Source organism: Sinohyriopsis cumingii, chromosome 7, assembly GCF_028554795.1.
Source record: "Sinohyriopsis cumingii isolate HCF-2022 chromosome 7, ASM2855479v2, whole genome shotgun sequence".
NCBI lineage: Eukaryota > Metazoa > Mollusca > Bivalvia > Unionida > Unionidae > Sinohyriopsis > Sinohyriopsis cumingii.
The window spans coordinates 44,744,755-44,765,779 of NC_142967.1; positions in this window are offsets into that span (position 1 = coordinate 44,744,755).

The following is a 21,025-nucleotide window of genomic DNA, read 5'->3' on the forward strand; positions in this document are numbered from 1 at the left end:
AGGACAAGAAGAAGACCAATGCGGTGCCATTTATGTTAATGAATACATTAACATAAAACCCAAAGGCCCTTTTCAGGGCCAGCCATATTTCTCGAAAAGAGATAGTCTTTGAATTGCCTACCCCTTTTTTAAAAAAAATTTTTAAATTTTTAAAAAAAAAAATCCCATGTTCAATTCCCCTTGTCCGTAAAGTGACCCACGATTTATTGCCATGTTCAATTCCCCTTGTCCGTAAAGTGACCCACGATTTTTCTCCATGTTAAATTCCCTTGTCCGTAAAGTGACCCACGATTTTTCTCCATGTTAAATTTCCCTTGTCCGTAAAGTGACCCAAGGGTGTTTTTAATGCTAATTCCCATTGTCCGTAAAGCGCCCCCCTTCACTACTAATTTATCAGTGTTTATTATCAGAGACGTATTCGTGCATGAACATCGTTATTGCAATAATAATCTCATACATTCGTTCCTATGAACGAATTTAATGCTAACTCAACTCATACTCGCGCATACGTAATGTTAATCGTTGAATTCGAACTTGAATCCACCTAGTGCATTTAGCTTTGAAGGTTTAACTAGCATGTCTCCAAACATTAACAACAATATTTTCAACCCTGCATAGGAGCCTCTTGTAAGCACACTTTTCAATTTTTTATATATTTTTTATCATTAGTTATAAACACATATATGTTAAAGTATTCATCTCTGAGTTTCAAACATATTATGCAACTCCCTACCTCCCGAAAAGAACTGTTTGGTATTCAGTGGCGTAGTAACTGCCCATCCCCCCTCCTCTGCATGCCAATTGTAGGCCCGAAATTCGCATCAAACATATTTTCTACTGGGATCGGGCCCCATAGTTAACTCTTACGGGGGGGGGGAGGGGGGGGGGCAGAAATGCCCTGCTACGCCACTGTTGGTATGGTGAACAATTTTATAACACTGAAAACAGCAATAGCACAGAGAAGCCTTTTTAAACAATACGGGAATAAATCAAAGCTTTACAGTGGATCCTAGTATTATCCGTAGGCGTTACAACAAAAGCCTTAGTAATTTGAAAATAATTAATGAATCTTCTTTCAAAACTTTCGATTACATTCAATTATAATCTATTTCGACTCTAGTAATGCTTTCTTTTCTAGGAATTCAAGAGTTGGAGCATATTAAGAATGTATTGAATTACTGGTTTTCACACTGGCACAGGCAAATGTAATTTCATGGTATCTGTTTATTTCTATCTAATGGTTCATTTTAGTTTTGATTCGCATCAAGTACGTGATTTTCAGAAGATATTATTTCAACCTTTTCATGCAGATGAACCTAAAATAATTCATCAGAGAAAGCACACCTGATTGGCTGAAGTGACCAATTGACCAGTCGTTGCAAATAATCAACGACTACCTCACATCGATATATGGGAGTCCATTGGGTCTCTATGTTTCAGCAGTTTCAGTTGGCTAAGAGTGTGTAAGTTGCAGTTGGGTGTAGAAGTTAATGATTACTCTGTATTTTGTGTACGCAAAAACAACGTTGCTATGTAGAACGAGTATTTTGCAAGTCGCTTTGATGACATGAAGCACGGATATTTGCAACCCTTTGATGACATGTAGCACGGATGTGTGCAAGTCCCTTTGATGACATGTAGCACGGATATTTGCAAGACCCTTTCGTGACATGTAGCACGGATATTTGCAAGACTCTTTAGTGACATGTAGCACGGATATGTGCAAGTCCCTTTGGTGACATTCTATGTAGCATGGATATTTGCATATCTCTTTGATGGCATTCAATGTAGCACGGATATTTGCAAATCTCTTTGATGGCATTCAATGTAGCACGGATATTTGCAAGTCCGTTGGATGGAATTCGATGTAGCAAGGATATTTACCAACCTCTTCGATGATATTCTATGTTGCATTCAAACATTTTAATGACTATTATATGGTATGGTCTTTGGTGGGATTAAATGCACGTGATTTGCATCGAGGGACTTTCGTGCAATAACTTTAATTAATGAGTTACTTAGCAACTAAGGTCTACATCAGTCGCCGAGACATTTATGTTCAATACACGTGCGAAGGAGGTTGAATTGGCACTAGCATAACGAGCCTGGGCTTACAAAAGCAATATTATTAGTCTGTCAAGTCTGGGTTTGCAAAAGCAATAGCACTAGCCTGTCAAGCCTGAGCTTACAAAAGCGTAAGTAGCCTGTCAAGCCTGGGCTTACAAAAGCAATAATACTAGGTTGTCGAGCCTGGGCTTACAAAAACAAAATCACACACTTGCTCAGTATTTACAAGACTAATCATGTCTTAAATAGATTACCTAATCTACTTCCCTGTCCCTCAGTTTAATAAAGATACACATTTTTCTCACCAAACTATGGACTAAATATAACTGGGCGGTCAAGCTTTTAGGAATCCTAATGCTTATTAGCAACTAAAATATCACGTCCGATTCCTTACTCTTGCAGACGTGGAACAAAAGCTTTATCTGTAGACAGCAAAAAATAAATAAATAAATAAACAAATAAACAAGCCTATATGTGGCGATTGCGTAGTGTAATGGCATCGCTACCTTATTTAATTACACTAAAGATGATCCCATTGATCCCGTTTTTGGGCACGGCATACAGCAATCGGCTGTCACATTCCAACTAGTCATACGGGTATTTAACACACAATGGCACATATTTTAAATGCTGAACACTTTCATTTTGTCAGGTGTTCGTTAAATTATCACAACTTATAAAATGTATTCTCTCAGTCACTATATTTTTCAAGGTTGACACCTGCCGATTAAAAATAAATAAGTATACTAAATAGCAGTATTTTCAGCACGGAGTTTTCAATTAAAAACTAACTACGAACTACGGCATGTCGCCGACCCTAAAACGTGTATAATGCAAGAATTATAATTAAAGTTTAATTCTTTGTATATTGATTTTGTTCATATTACAAGTCAGAAGCGCATTCTAATTATTATGCATACTAAGTTGGTGAATAAACGTCATTTAAATAATTAAAAAATACAGTATTGCTAGATTGGTTATTATTCTTTCCTTGCGAAATATTTCCGGAAATAGATTTGAAAATGATATTTTCCTCGCGTTAAAGTTTCTTACTAGGCCCTTATAAATAAAAATGGTTCAATATACCAACTGGTGCTTCATTTGCAGGTTCGCACTAGGATATTTATACAATTCTTCCACTACTGAGATTCAGCGAAAATCAAAATAGTTCATATAAAGAAAGAATGCAAATACAGTCGAATTGTAATACGGAGGTTGTGAATGTGAATGGTCTAAAAGGGAGATAACTACGTCAGTATAATTCATTTCAATATATAAATTGAAACTATCAACAACAATAAAAAGTGTCACACTCAGTGGATGTCAATATGCATTGCTGTGTTTCAAGTTCTGTGCCCTGGAATTTGTCCAGATACAGGAATGTCACACACTTGGATTATCAGTAGTTGTTGGGGTAATATGGAGTTAGTGTTGTCAGAGAGGTTAACATGCGGAGGATTGTATAGGGTTAAACGGGAAATCATATGCTAAATCTATAGGTTCAACATAGAAATGGCATTACGGGTCAAAAATGTATATGGGTTCCAAGATGATTACAGTGTCAAAAGTGTTTATGGGGTCAAATGGGAATGATACTTGGAACGAGTTTTAAGTTTTAGTTGTCAACAACATATACATACATAAACAAAGGAAACACATACACAAAGCATATACAAGCACATGTGATAACGGTTGAGTAGTATCTCTCTTTTCGAGAGACTGGGTGGCCCCATAAAGGGCCGTTTGTTTTCTTCACCGTCTTCTTTATCCCTGACCACCATTTCTTCCATGATGACCTCTTGGACACAGTTGATACGCCAGTCTCTTCAATAGTAATCCAAACTGGATGGTCCAAATTTTTAAATTGTTCCTGTATTGTTCCTGTATCATTATCTATTTGGCATTGAGACGCTGAGCGGCAAACAGGTGCCGCCACTCGATTAGATTTTACCCTTGCTGCGTTTTCATGCATTTCTGGGGTTGTTTTCATCGAGTGGGAACCAGGAGCCATCACTCGACGCTTTGTTGTATGCACCGCATGCTTACCTGGTATGTTTGGGCGAAGAAAAGGATATGTCCAATAGACCACAAACACCAATCGAACCTATCCCGAAACGCCATGGATATAATAGATTTCAAACTCTGCCCAGCTTTCTGCGGATGGTTTGGTAAGGAGATGGACAAATGGTTTAATTTTGAAATCACAAAGGTCTTCAAAACTTATTTTACCAATTGGTGTTAGGGTTCAGTACAATATAAGTCCAGTAATCCCTAACTATCAATGATTTGTAAGCCACATTTAATTTAGACAATCCAGTAAGTTACAACGTTCATGTACTATTCATATTCGAGTCATTTTTTGTGCACATAGTGTACATCAATGATTCCAAATTAAAAATATTCGTGAATATGTTACTTGTTTTAATTTATAATCACACATTATTTTCTCATAGTATATTTAATGTGTTGACGTTCACATCTCATAAATCAAATTTGTTATATAAAATGCATGCTAGAGACTTATTATCGAAACATGTTTTCAAATCAAAGTGAAAATACCAAGGTCATTGAAGTAATCCTTAGCCCTAATAAGGGCTGTTGGCATCTACTTGGAGTAGAAGATATTTCAGATGTGGTCCGTTGTGATGTACTGCTCACATACACGGTCTTTCGACTTTCTGGGTTTATCATATCAGCACCGATATACCTTGATGTTTCTTCATCATAGTCGATCATTTCAGATTCCGATTGTGGATGAAGACTATGTTCTTCAATTGCTCTATTGCATGTTAAACCAGCTAAAAAATCAGTGTTTTCAGCATAGGCTTCTCCCCAGCATTTTTAACTGTTCGTGGATTCCCTCCACCGTGCGTCATTTTAAGCTGCTTTTTTCCCATTCCACACCTCGATATGGTCTGCCACAAACTATCTTGGCGCCTTTTTATTGCCTACCCCCGTTTTGCAAACTTCAGCCCGAGTGTAGTTCAATGCTCCGTAATATGACGTTCCTCTCCTGCTAATTTAAAGGTGATGGTGTGGTGATATCTTGAAGTTAGTTTTGCTTTTTATCACTGCCACCTCTTGCTTCTTTTCCTGCTTCTTTATTCTTTTCGTTTTCGATCCATCTGTCCTCCCCTGCCTTATCCTTTGTTGCGTTTTACAATGCGGTATGCTCTCTCTGTAGGTTCCGCGGTATTCCAGTCTTCCTTTTTCCTACATTGTTTTGTCTTTACATATCAGGAGAAGATTCCCTTCAGATCAGCTTGAGGACGCGAAAGAAAACAAGACAACGACGGATAAAGAAAAATTTGAAAAAGAGCATATTCATATATTTTCAATAAAAACAAGATAACACCATTCTGTGCTTGTTCAAAATCAATATATTTAATAATAAGAAGATTCTCTAATACAAATACAAATCAAGCATAAAACAATTCCTTTTCAAAATATGAACGTATTTATAATTTGACAACGCTGTGGAGTAGAATTTGACTTCCACTGACCTAAGACGCTGTCATTTTACTTTCACAAAACCATGTTACTACATTATCGTTTCTAGAGTACTCAAGATCAGAACAAGTCACTAAATGTTAAACGGAAATGCATGACTGCTTTGATAAAGAAAGTACACACATTATTGTCCACACACTATGCCATGTGTTCTTTGTAATCCCACATTAATGAATCGTGTCGAAACTGCATTTCTTCTCGTAAGCCAACGATGTCGTCTACCAGAGGAGATGATCCATAGGAATAAAAATAGTACACAGTATGATCGTTGGGAAAGTAGAAGTATATCCAATGGTTAATGACTGTTATCTGAGCTAATGACATGGGCTAGACTCGCAGGGGTGGGCAAACTACGGCCCGCGGGCCGCATGCGGCCCGCCAAGGGCTTTCAAGCGGCCCGCCAAGAGTTTTCACGCGGCCTAGGAACAAGTCATCATTCGCCCTGACTCTGTTTATGTTACTCTGTTTATCAAATAAATGTGCTTCTTTTGAAGTTTAAGTTTAAGTTTTCAAATATTAACAACATATTAACAACTGAAAATTAATTAGATGCTATTTAGAAAAACCTTTTGTTTTTGCTATTTCAAATATTAATTATTTTACTTAATGAACTATGCGGCCCGCGACAAGGTGTAAATTTGTGTATGCGGCACTTGCACTGGAAAGTTTGTCCACCTCTGGGCTAGAGTGTCATTGTGATTATGATGGGGAAGTTCATCCCTAGCCACACCACAGGATTGAAAGAAGCGGTATACGGACTGTATTTCGGAAGGGAATGCTTTCAAGTATCAATGTTTTCACAGGTACCTTGCTGGTTTTCTAAATGTACAATTTTTGTAGATGAAATATAAATATTAGAAAATCTTGCTTGTCTCAAGATTGTAAAGCTTCTTTCAGCACAGAAAAAATCGCCACTTGGCTCGATCGGTAGTTTAGTGTCAGTCCTTTGACGTTACACTTGGTATTGGTGAACTCTGCGAATAGACGTTGCATGTTACGTTGAGGGCATCCGTGAAATAAACATCCATGAAAGTAGTTGAAGTTTTTCCAAAATCCCAACGATCCACTGAAAGACTTCCGAATTTTCTTTCTTTCTTTTCAGTAGACTTCACTTTCCACACAACGGCAAGCAACGTAAAGCTTTGTCGGAGTATCGACGGCAGACAGAGATGTACATTTAAGGGGATATGATGGCTAGTTTATTTTCGGGCATGCATTTATTTCAGTAAACAAAGGATCATGCTTTAGCGATGGTAGAAGCTTCCTTCAAAGGATCGATACCGCCGTGATCCAGAAATAATTGTAGACATTTTCCACAGAAACTAAAATTCCCCATCGGATCGTCAATTCTTTAATATTTCTTCCTGAAATTAAATCGGGTCTAAACTATAAGATTGGTACCAAGCTTATTCTGTGTGGCTTGAAGTTATTCGTTCGAATAAAGGATGCACAAGTTGAGTACAATGTCAATAATTCTCAAGCACTTTTCTGCCGTTTAGCTTATTTCATACGATGTTGTTTGTAACAAGCGGGATTGACAAAGGATCTCTTGCAAGAAGAGCAATGGAATCATTTGTTTCTTTCGGGAATGCATAGTGTGGGAGCTAAACAACACCGGCATCTCTCTCAGTAATAAGTGTCTGCTCCTGACTGCTACATCCTGTCACATTTTTCACGAAAATGCGTATCTGAGAAATCATGTGATGCAAGTCATGATATCGGAATACTTTTGGTGAATTCAGCTTCTTTTCGCAGCTTGGCTCTGTCCGACTGTCGAATGCTCTCCCGCGCTTTTTCATTTTGCAGTTTCTATTTTGTCGGCATGCATTCGCCCACGACTATGGCCCGATCTAAGCACATCTGGTCTTAGTAGTTTTTAATTTGGATGATACTTCGTTTGGTAATATGATTGTCGTCAACCAATAACACTTTCTGTGCATATTTCTACCCTTAGGAGGTGAAACGTGGGTTATGTGAAGCGTAGCTTTTCTATCAGTCGTATTAAACTCGTCATTGGATTGTCAGACATGTTGAATTTTATTGACGACTTTGGAGAGGGTTATTTCTGCTGGTGTACTAAACTTGATCCAAACGGGTGACTTGAAACTGTCGTGATGGAGGAAGTCTCAACAGATCGTCCTCATTAGCTTGGCATTGTCGTTAGAGTGTCTCTAACAAGGTATCCCATAAGACGTAAATGAAGCCTTCTACTTTCCGGGATGGCACATTAGACATGATTTTTGGAAGTTAGTTTTTGCGTCTCTCGACAGTGATAATGATTTTAGGGAGCTATCGAACAACTTTCTCTTTGGGTGTATATGGACTCTCTTGATTTTGTGGCAGAAGTGAAGGGTGTTGATTCAGGCTCACTCATATCAGTTTCTAAATCACTATCACAAATTTGTGCTAACCCTTCAGCTAGCATATGAGGTGACACGGAACGTCACTGCATCTTGACTTCATCTTCAGGTTTCCCACTGAGATAGTTAGAAATAGAGAGTTGTCGAATGCATATTTCAGAGAAGACGACGGACTACTCTCCCTCACGAGATAAAAGTCAAGATACTTGCTATTTCTTTTAGGAGAAAGAGCATTGAATCTCCAAAATGCCACAACGTAAAAACAAAGAAAGAGAGGAGAAAAAGGAGATAAAAACGGTAAAGATACCTGTTATCGTTATTAGGAGAAAGGACATTATTTATCAGAATGTCTGACAAAGGAAAACAAACAAGAGAAGAAAAAGAGAAAAGGAAGAGGGGGAGGAAAATATGTGTTCAGAAACAAAAGACGAACCCATTTCCATCCCGAAATGCAGGAAATCCTAATCACTAGAAGCAATAGAAGAAGAAGAAAAGCCCATGCCAATGAAGAAAGTCTAAGCGAAAGTCTAAAATGGATTTTAGTGATCTGTTGTGAAATTTTCATTGTGATTGAAAAAAAGTGAATATACCAAAGAAAACGCACGTATCTCTTTCTCTTAAATGTTTATTCTATGGATATGTAACTTTTTAAACACGTATTCGCACACGCACACCATTCAGTCAAGGTTTATTTGGTTTGACAATCATTGAATAGTATCTCCTTTGCAGAGATCTAGGTGGCCCTGAAAAGGACCATTGGATTTCTGCTTTAACAGGCTTATGGACTTTACATTATGAGATTTCACTGTTTCAAGCCCTTTCCACGATCGATGCATAGTTGTTTACCTTGCTACTGTTGCAGACTTGGTAGCTGTAGTAGTACTAGCTGCTGCTGGCATCTCATTCGTAGTGAGCGTAGATGCCGTGATGTAAGGGTTGGAATGCTTGGGTCAAGTTAAACAAAAGAGTCTGATATATTTGTCTCGGATACCTTAACTATGTCAATACGACTTGTAACACACAAAGCGTTTTGTTTTCAAAGTCATTTTTCGTCTGTCCACCCTCACACGTCAAAGCTTTTATATTGAATTTCTCTTCTTCTCCGTTTCTTTTTTCCTGTTCTTGTAGTTGTGGAATTAAAGATACTTGTTCTGTCTCCTTCTGCGTTGTAAAACTATCCAATTCTTCCTTCTGTATCTTTCTAAAATCATCCGCCAAAGATAACGATGGATGGATATATATATATATATATATATATATATATATATATATATATATATATATATATATATATATATATATATATATATATATATATATATATATATATGTGTGTGTGTGTGTGTGTGTGTGTGTGTGTGTGTGTGTGTCAAAATTATAAGCAACTGTCTTGACGAGAATTATTCTAGCTATGTATCCAGTTTCACGGAACATTTGAACAATAAAGTGCATTGCAAAGCTAGGATTCGATTGCACAAATACAGCCACAAAAGGCCACTGTTACACATTCGAAATCAATGTTATAAATTACAAGGAATACAAAGTCTTGAATCAGGATAAAACCCGTGCTTTGTGCTATTGTCAATAAATGCGATACTTTTGAATGCTAAAGTGTCACTCGTAGACAAAGATCCTTATAAATTACACTGTCTAGACATAACAATTCAGACCACAACGCGCTTCTTTCTACATAAAAAGCTCATAGTCTTTTCAGATATGTCAGGTTTCCGTATTTACATAAAATACGTCCATGACGGAACCATGCAATATGGCATCTTTTCAATAAATTCTTTTTCTCGACATTTGTTGTTATATTCTTATGTTTTAAGTGCCAACTTACTTTCTCATAACTAACAACCCTTACTTGGGACTTTATGATAATGTAAGAGTGTTTTAGAATACCGGTTACGATCAATGATCTTAGTGAGCTATTAGAGGCAGGGTGCTGTTGTAAAGGTACGGTATTGTTCTAAAGTCTCACACGTCTGATTAAAATATGCCACCAGAAACCAATTTATTTATACACTCTAAGCTTATGTTATCTCTGGTCGTACTGGATTCATTCCCTTCATTCTATAGTTTTAATGTTGTAAAATACTGTTTGGAATGTAACACATTCAAGTGACATCTTTATTTTGGATTTATTTTTTATTCTATCCACAACTGCCTCGAAACCACACCAAGCGGGTATTATAACTATGCACAATTAAACAAGTAGCATCGTTGTTTAGTGGAAACAGGACGATAACTAGTGAATACAGACTGATACTTTTTTAATAGGTCCAGGTTGACTGACAATTATATTCTCTTTCAACAATGCTTGAATGTATGTGCATATATATATATATATATATATATATATATATATATATATATATATATATATATATATATATATATATATGGTACAGTACATCAATGCAAAGTTCATGATTTGATAATTGCTGACTGGAACAATTATATGGTCACAAGTTTAGACAACGCTGCTTCTCCAGCATCTGCACTTTCCATTTATACAGAAATAATTTTGGAAACATCAGGAAATCATGCACTGTAAGATTAGATTCGGAATGGCTCCATTTAATCTGTTAAAGCTGTATTTGATCTAATATAACAATTCCATATATTTTCAGATCTTTTCATTAGTATTTTGAATCAAGTCAACAAAGCCGATTGGTTTGGGAGTTCAGTAGATGCTTCCATTATACATCGTATAGACTCTGGCTCGAAAATAGTCGTCACAATTAATTTGGTAACAAGACATTTCCTTGGAGAAAAAGAATAATATCAAGTTTTGTTAAAATAATCAAGCAGAAACATGAAAAATTCTTCTGATGTTATTTAACGCTCTCACTGATATGTTACACAAACAAAATTAATTTATTAAAATTGTATTGGGGGTGGAACAAAATTCGAAGTGAAATGAAATCTGATTGCCAAGAAGGTGGCATACGAGATAATATATTTCTGAATGGCAAATGTGTATCTGCTTAATCGATATATATATATATATATATATATATATATATATATATATATATATATATATATATATATATATATATATATATATATATATATATATATATATATATATACATATACATATATATATACATATATATATACATATATATATATATATATATATATATATATATATATATATATATATATATATATATATATATATATATATATATATATACATATATATATACACATATATATATATATATATATATATATATATATATATATATATATATATATATATATATATATATATATATATATACATGCATACATACATAGAAGTTGGAATGGTATATATGGATACGTTTAATTGTTCGTTTCTATTTCTGCCTTTTATATACCTCAATACCTCACATTCTTAATACTCGAATAATAACGAACGGTGTTGGAATATCTTGTATCATTCTATAATAATTTCGATTAGTTCCTTTCATTTAGTAAACCTACATTTTCATCTACTTGATAACTGAAATCCTTATTCCTTTTTCGTATGACATTTTGTTCGATACTTTTTAGTTGTTTATTCATATAGACTGAATTGATATGTCTGTATCCCTATATAAATAAACCTTATATTAAAAATACAATCAAGAAATGGATACGTTAATCTAGCATTGATTCTTCAGAGAATCCAAAGTTGCAATGATGGTAGATCCTGTGTCATACAAATTACTTTTTTTTCTATGCGGTTTTCTATAAAGGCTCTCCATTTGAAATTGGACACAACCAATCTTTCAATCTACGAACTCTTTACAGATTTTACAAATAAATCAAGTTTCATAATATTTAAATCACCATTCGAAATATATTGTAATTGTAGCTCTTATCATTTTATATTTTTATATATAATTGACTTAACATCTGTGCGAATATTCAAATCCTAGAAACCCTTTTGCCTCGCTCCTAATGATACCCATTTTATAGATTTTCTTGTGCAAGCGTACTTTACTCGTTTATAAAATAATTCTAATGATTAACTCAACTAAGCTACGTGTCATCATAAAAAAAGAAATTAAGTTGGACTGCACTGTATATAAGTTATGAATATTTGAAATTATTTTGTCTGCTTCACGTTTGTCCAGGATTGTAAGTTGTAAAATACAACATGTTTATGTTGCTAACTTTTGTTCTTGATTATAAGCTGAAAACAACGTGTGTACGTAGCAAGAGATTTCTCCGTTGGAAATCTTCACAATGTATTATGACGTAGGTCAATTGAATTGCGCATAAATATTAATTTGAAAAATACATAATGCGTTCCTGTTTCACATCAGACTGTCAGTTGTAATTCGAGAGGAATTATTTATTTAATATTTTCATTGAAATTACTAAAGTTCTCATTGACTTTTTGAATTTATACATGCTAGTTTTGGATTTTTGTGAGCTCTTTGAAAAGACGTTCTTAACTGCATCACTGTGTTATATCAGAGCATTCAAGAATTTTGGAATCCATTTGGAAATTTCTATATTTTTTAATACTTATGTATGTGTTTAGTTCACAATACTCTAAGTGTCTCATTTTCACTTTGTATTGTAGAAGCATACTAATTTGTTGAATTAACAAAAGTTGTTTTCAGCATATATATGCGCAGATCTGATAGATAGTGTATACAAAAAAAGTGTAATGGTACTAATTTAAAGATGTGAAATGGATGGGTTGCACAAATTTTTAAAAAACAATGACAACTGGGTACAGTGACTGGTGGTGAAGATGAGTAAGGCCAACAGGCTAGCTTGTCTTAAACGATTATTTAGAGATTTAGTACCTTTAAAAAGGCAGACAAGTTCCAATTTGTTAGTGTGTGGGTCATTTGATAATTCATCTGACGCAAAAAGCAAAACCATTACTACTAACAGGGATAAGAACTTGTTTAGACCATGCATAAGTCTGGTCATGGTACTCAAAATTTCTGGCAAAAGATATATAAAGGTATACCAACTCATCGTTCTCTCTAGTAATTTTTTGTATCCCACTATTAACAACTGATAATTGGGCGTAGGTGAACTTGCATGGCCTAATTTCATGTTTGTTTATCCGGCCGAGTGTTCAAAACCTTGAACGTGGAAGTTATATACGAATTTCTGGCTTTTCATGTATTTGTTGAAAATTATATTTGTATCATGAATTACATGGTCATGTTGTGTCCAACTGACGGAGGTACTAGATCTTTGAGGTTAAAAGGAGATGAACCTTATTCCATTCTGTATAAAGCTCATAGCTTATAACATTTCATTCTTTAACTGCAAGTCTTTTTTTGTAGAAGCACCAAGGGTAGGACCAGTTATCAGTTTTCTATTTAAGATAGTTTGAAACACATAAAATTTCCTGCAACTATTTTAGCCACATTTAAAATTTCCTTCATTACTTCTGCTTATGATTTTGAATTGAAAGCTCGTTTTCTTGTCTCTAATATAAAAAAACTATACTCTTTACAGTGGAGATGAAAAGAACTAATGAAACGCACCCAGATTTGATTTCAAAGTAATTACGTTATCGAAATCGAATTTTGAGCCTTATAAATGATCTCAGGATATTCAGTGAAGGTAAAATTATTGGAAATACTTTATTTTATTACAGATAGGGACTGAATTAATTGTCACTAACTTCATATCAATGAGTGAACATGAAATACCTCGTGGGCGATTGAGAAGTCGGAGAAGGAGATATATTTTGATGTATCCAATTTCTCACGAATCGGCCAAATAATTGCTCATATGTATCTAAATCTAATTGAAATGCACGACTTCCATTTTAATAATAGCGAGATACATGGCATTACACTTCGTGTTCCAAAAGACGATGTTGATAAAATCCAGTATTGCACTTTATGTTTACACCTGTCTTTACATTGCGTATAAGTACAATGTGGTCTCTATGGTGTTAAATACATGTGGCAATGCCCTCCAAATAATATTGTAAAACGCCATCCAGTGTTCTATCAATCACACAACTGCATGGTTTCTCTTCATTAACTTTCCGCATGCGTACCGTCAGCATTTCAAGCCGTTAAACTCACCCTAAAACAGGGAGCTATTTTCACTACGCCACCTTAGGCTAGTCAAATCATGGTTTTAAGCCACATTTCGCCTGCAAATATGCATCAAATTTACCACCATGGCAACATATACAGTACGTGCCGACGACGGAACAGTCCCTTCTCGTTTATTCCATTGTGTAATTTACCAGTCTCCAATCGTAAATACTGTACATGGAGTCACAAAATCAAAGTACACAAATAGGTTTTTAATAGGGACTGCTGAGCGACAGGAACAATCATGCGGCTGTGACCTCAATTCGCCAAAAGTAAACCATGTCATCATGGAAATTCACTAATATATCACTCCATGACGTTTGCTCCTAGTAACTGGCTAATTATTTCGGTCTGAGGAATATCTCCCCAGTACCGAGTTCCCATAATCAAACAAGTATTCCAAAAATTCTAAGAATTCCTTAAAAAAGAGCGCTATAAACAAAGGTGCATACTCCAAATGTATTACATTATTCTACTGGGCTAAATCGTCCTAAAGATGCAATTGAGAGTTTTATTACTTCGATCATAATTCGCTTGACTGAATCCTACATGCCGTAAGGACGTTATTCTGTTTAAAGTGTAAAAAACAGTTGTTGCTGTTGTTGTTGTAGGGTTTAACGCCATTTTTCAGCACACGATAGGGTATACATGGTGGCCAATATTAATGGTGGAGGAAGAACACGGGAAAACCCCGGAAAGAACCACCGACCCACGAGAAGCTACTGGCAAGCTTTCTCGCATACCCACATTAGCCGAATCCGAGAATCGAACCCACGCAGACAGAGGTGAAACGGCAGTGATCCGTAACGGGAAGCGCTTTAGACCACTCGGCCACTCGGGGCCCCAGAAACAGTTGTATCCAAAAGACAAAAGTTTTTTTATGTAGCGACATTATTTCAACATACGTATTAAGTCTCTTCTAACACTTTAAAGTTAGATAATTACTTTCACTTTGTAAATAAGGACCGCTCCGGTGGCCTAGTGGTTAAGGGGTCCGTCTCGGATGCGGAGGTCGCGGGTTTGAACCCCTTCCGAGTCATACCAAAGACTTATAAAAAAATTTATACTAATATATGCCTCGATATGCGCTCAGCATTAAAATGTAGAGGGTTAGGATTGGTCGGCCTGGTGTCAGGATGCTGTGAATGGGTGGGACATCATGCTACATGTCTGCGGATTGATTCCACAATGCTAGATATCACTGTAAACTGACACACTGCAGACATCGTAGCGATATGATGGAAAAATATTAAAGGAACGTGCAAATTCTAAATCACATATCACACACACACACACACACACACACACACACACACTTTGTAAATAGAACTAAACTGACACTCTATTTAAACTATTTAGTAAATTATTTGCGTCAAATATCATAATCACAAACCTCAAAGACCTCTTAACTAAAGGCGTTAAGAGGATGTTTTTCTCTGCTTGCGACTGACTTCAGAACAGACACCTTTAGTCAAGTTGGTATTATTATACGCATGCGTGTTATATGAAAAATTAATTTTATGTATGCATGCATTGCTGTTATAACTTCTTTTTGGCTTATATCTAAACCTTTAATTATGATTTTTGCCCCAAAATACTCTAGACAAATTTACTCGTCTGGCTGAAAGTGAAGTTACGATGCGATTAAATATACAATAAATGAAATAAATTCTGAAGATATAAGAATCATGTCTTCAGCCCAAGTGAACTTTATATCTGACCCTGTGACTCTAATCAACAGTTGGCGGGTTGTATACATGTGTACTCCATATACGATGGCCATTGCCGGATTACCCATTAAGCACACTAAGTACGTGCTTAGGACACCAGTCCAACAGCTTCACAAGAAAAAAACGTTGATGATAAAATAAATGAATTATTTATGACCATTTCGATCTGCATATACGAGTGTTTTGATTTGAAATGATGGCAACACTGGTATTTTCTCACCTTTTTAGCTTTTAATATTGGTTTTTAGTTTCACATTTTGTAGGGGGAGGGCGTACCATAACATTTTCAGTGCTTAGGGCTCTACGAGGCCTTATTCCGCCTCTAATGATAGCTGATCATAAATTATTACGTAGAAAGCGAGACCAAAGTGAATTTGATACAACCTTTAAACCCTTTAGTCATTCGGATTCTTTCTCGATCCAACGTCGATCTACCTAAGATGTTGCATTTTAAAGATAGCAGCAAACTCAGATAATCTCGCCAACAAAAAAAAATAACTTGTCATAGCACGTATTGACAGACAGAAAGACGAACTGTCACTATATCCCATACGTAGGGCAGAGGAAACATGCAAGCAATGAAATCCAGTATGGAAGGATTTATTGATGGATGGTGCAGCATGCGTGATTTGCGGAAACATGGACTCTTACAGGGCAATAAATTTGTAATTAGTATAATTATTGTGATCGGTACGAATCTTTAGGAGCAACCTGCAGATGCTGTGAAACGTTTCTGTCCATTGATGACGTAAAACAATATTCAAGACGGGAAGCAATCCCATTCTTCTGGTCAATTAACGTAATGGATTTTGTCTCTAATGTACTAAACAGTACATTCCAATCATATAACTGCATTTGATTGCGCTCCTGGAACAAATTAGGTTCAATCGACATAATTATCCTAAGAATTAGGCATGCAACTTTAGACTGATTACCCATAATATCCTGTAGATGTTATTAGATAAAGAACTGTATTCATGCAGCCCTCGTGCAAAGGTCGTCCTCCTACGCTGCCATACAAGGAAATATCCTATAATCCTATCACAGCTTCAGCGGTAGAAAAATAAGTTACAGGATTCTTTTGCGATTTAGCAATGTCGTAAATAATAGATATGTCGGTTTGCGTCAAACGCAATTCGATTGGATAAAGCTTATTTGAAGACCACATTTCATGACATCAGCCAATGTCAGATCTGGGTCGTCTGTCTAGTGTGCTCTTTTGGAGCCGATCATGTAATCATTAAGAAATCAAATTTCTAGATTTAGGGAAGATGGTGTTATCGCACGTAGGCTCATCAGTTGTTCCCAGAAATGGACAAAATTAGCAATTTGATCTATTAAAGTTAATTTAAAAAACCTAAAACATCTCAGATCCTATATTGGTAAAATGGCAGACTTAAATTCTCCCCGAGTAAAGTTAAGTAACAAATGAATTTTATTTCATAATAAAGATTAAGTCATCTGGCAAGAAGTGTGGAAAGCATGACACAAAGCGACTGAATATACCCTCTTTCTAACGGTTCATTTGTAAAGAGTTTGACTATCTGATTATCTCATGACTACAACTGTTGATGAACGTTAGGATGACAGCGGCCTTGATAAACACGGATATAGAGAAACGATTATACATGGTTATCATCGTTTTCGGTGAAGTTTTTGAACTTTACGGCTTGGCCTGCTTGTTAAAAATGTTTCATCGTGTTCCTACAAAGGTGAAATTAAATTGGATTACGTATTATTGTTTGGCCTGTTGATTCGTACCTTTTTGAGTCTCCGCGTGCAAACTCTCGGATCTAGATAGCAGAAGCCTCCGAAGTGCATAAAGACCTTTCTCAGGAAGCCGAACTTGGGTTTTTCCACTCCAATATTTAACGCATTCGCAATCAACGTAGGGCAACTTTTAAGCGATTGTAATTAACATAGTGTATGTTCGTGAAGAAAGTTTCAAACAAATTTGTAAAGGTATGGCATATATAAACCCTTTACAGAAATAGTGCGTTTAAAAATCATGAGGGAATAGTTCAGTAACCTGCCTAAAACAGAGAAGTAGACATGAGCACAAAAAGCATCAGCGAGGACCAGGGCAGCGGACAGGATTTGTGGGTCCTAGGAAAAATTATCCAGTAGGCCCCAATGAATCACAAAATGAAACAACGGTGGACCCCCTGACCGTTTTGGTCCCCCGTAATTTGTCCTACCCTGTCCGCGGTCCTGGATAGAACTTAAAAATTTGGGTGATGCATTTCTGAAAGAAAAGGGGTTAGTGGATGATTTTCATATGTGTAGTTGTTGTTGTTGTTCTAGAGTTTAATGCCATTTTTCAGCACAATATAGGCTATACATGGCGGCCAGTATAACTGGTGGAGGAAGAACCATAGAAAAGCCAGGGAAAAACCACCGACCCACGAGAAGCTACTGGCAGGCTTTCCCACGAACCCAAGCTAGCAGAGCCTTGGACTCGAACCCACGCAGACAGAGGTGAGATGGCAGTGATCCGGAACGGTGAACGCTTTAGACCACTCAGCCACTCGGGGCTCCTTTTTCCGTATAACCAGAATTACAATTTGTACAAATCTACGTGTAATTAGATGACTCTTCAAGACTATATGATCGCGAAAACATGAGGACTTACAAATTTCTTTGTTGCATATAATTACGATCATAGTGGATGGATGCATACAGGTGAACACGGCATTATCAATGCCAGCGTTATCAGATCACAAGCCCAATCCAAGAAGCCACATGAGTTACACATAGCTGATAGTACTGTTGCAACTGGCCGTTACAAATGTATCGCAGGATGAGTTAACTCATCATTATAATCCATATTTTTTTCATGGAGTAACCAAACTAAGGAGAGAGAGAGAGAGAGAGAGAGAGAGAGAGAGAGAGAGAGAGACAGAGACAGAGAGTAAATTCCTTAACCAATGCAATGTATCATAAGTAGTTTTGGGATTCAGAGTCATTCCCATTTAATGTATTAATTAAATGGCAAATCTTTGAGGAATCTGTATAATATATGATGTGCCGTTTTTGGTGTTCATTGTTTGCTGCTAATTAGACAACTTGTTTATTTTCAGATTATTCATTATCATGCATTCGTAAGGGGGGTGGGGTTAAGATGAGAGTCACGATGCTTAACATAAAGTAATAGATACTCATTTATTGTTAAAAATACTTGATGAAAACGTACAGTTCAACTCTTATACTTGTGGGCTGGCATATAACTTTATATAACTATCTGCAGCGATCTATAATTACAAATGTTCTATTCATGTAAGAAGTGGCCATATAACACAATTAATTTTACTATATGTTCTCTACATTTGTTCCTCAGTATTGACCTTTCCACTGTGTGACAATCAATACAAATCATATGTTAATCTAAAATACCTTCAAAGATGACTTCACGGTGAAGTTCTTGTTAAAGGTTGACCTGCTCTTTTTTTAGATGCTGGGCTGTCAACAGAGCAGCATGTAAACAGAATACATATTTCACTTCCGGATCATCACCAAGGCCTTATTACTCACTGTGCACTGTCGCCGAAATATACACGGACAACCACACCCTGAGCTCATATTCTCAAGAATAAACAATTACTTTTAAATCCCTGCCAAACATGCATAAATAAAACTCTTCTATCACCACCAAAATAAGAGAGGAAATAAATGTTCTAAAAATAGACTAGAACTACATTCGGGTACTGAACTGGAAGTACTATTTGTGACCCGATTCCAAGTGTAGGTCATTCGAGATTCCCTACGTCATATGCGCATACGTCGGATGCGGCTATGGGATAGGTTTGGCCAGCTAAAAATAGTATCCGAAAATGATCTATACAACTAATGGACCGTTCCGGTAGCCTAAGTGGTTAGAGTGTCCACCTCGGATGTGAGAGGTCGTGGGTTCGATCCCCGGCCGAGTCATACCAAAGACTTATAAAATTGGTACTAACAGCTACCTCGCTTGGAGCTCAGCATTAAGAGGTTAGTGTTAGGACTGGTCGACCTGGTGTCAGGATAATGCGACTGGGCGGGACATCATGCTACAAGTCTGCAGTATGATGCCCCATTGCTAGACATCAATATAAGCTGTCACACTCTAGAAATCGTTGCGATATGACTGAAAAATTGCTATAGCTACTTTAAAAATCCAAACCACACACACACACACACACACACACACGCACACACACAAACACAACGGTGTGTATGCAGTTAAATCAGTGTATCCCCCAGGGGTGTAAAATTGAGGGTAAAAAAAAAATAACCTTGCTGTCAGAACTGGGGGTCAAATAAAAAATGTGGGGGTCAAAAATGTAGATAATTTTTTATATGACTTGTACTGTTTCAGCTTGAAATAGAATATTGCAACTTGCACAACATACTCTCTCTCTCTCTCTCTCTCTCTCTCTCTCTCTCTCTCTCTCTCTCTCTCTCTCTCTCTCTAAACATACAAATAAACCAACATGCACAATTAACAAACAAATGCATTGTCCATTCAAAGAATAATTTTATTAGTTCATTTTTGTTTTAAAGTCGTACTTTTAACAGTCTCCTTATAATCATTATGAAGCAATATTAAGGCCCAACACAGTACATACAAGCCAATACAAAAAACCAAATAAATCTTTTAAACAAGATGGCAGTCAAATTACTGCCTTTAATAAAATGTGTACTATCATGGGTTTCATTGTACTTCGTCCCAGAACATATTTATCCAAATATCAAGTTTGATAATGATTCATCTTCGTTCTAATAAGTTACACTTGAACTTTAAGATCTATCTTTTATTGCAACAAAGTTAAAAACCAACAAAATCTGCAATGACCCGCTGACTTTGTAATCCAAATAACGCATTTGTCTATGGAAGTTTACTGATTTCTTTGTTGTGAAAGAATGTCTTGGGTTATAATGTGTTCTCCAGAAATCTTGTGGCGAACGAGGGCAGATTTTTTAAAATTCTAAAACCCTGTCACGAAAGGATTATTCACTTTTGCAGTCTTCGCAATCACGCGATCATAAGTCACACCGATAATCCTAATGTATGAATACCGTATTCCAGTCAAGGGTATTATTTTCTCCATTTTTCATTAAAGTCAGATCCACAGTTACTCTTTTGTGTTCTGCTTCTTTCACTTTCTTCGCTAATGGTTTTTAGTACACGTCATTTTAATCTGAAGATCACTTTCTAGTGCATCAAGCATTGAGATTAAACATCTAAATGACAGCTTGCCGAGCTCGATGGAAATCGCGTGAGAGCTCGCGAGATTAGGGGAAGCTACTCCGT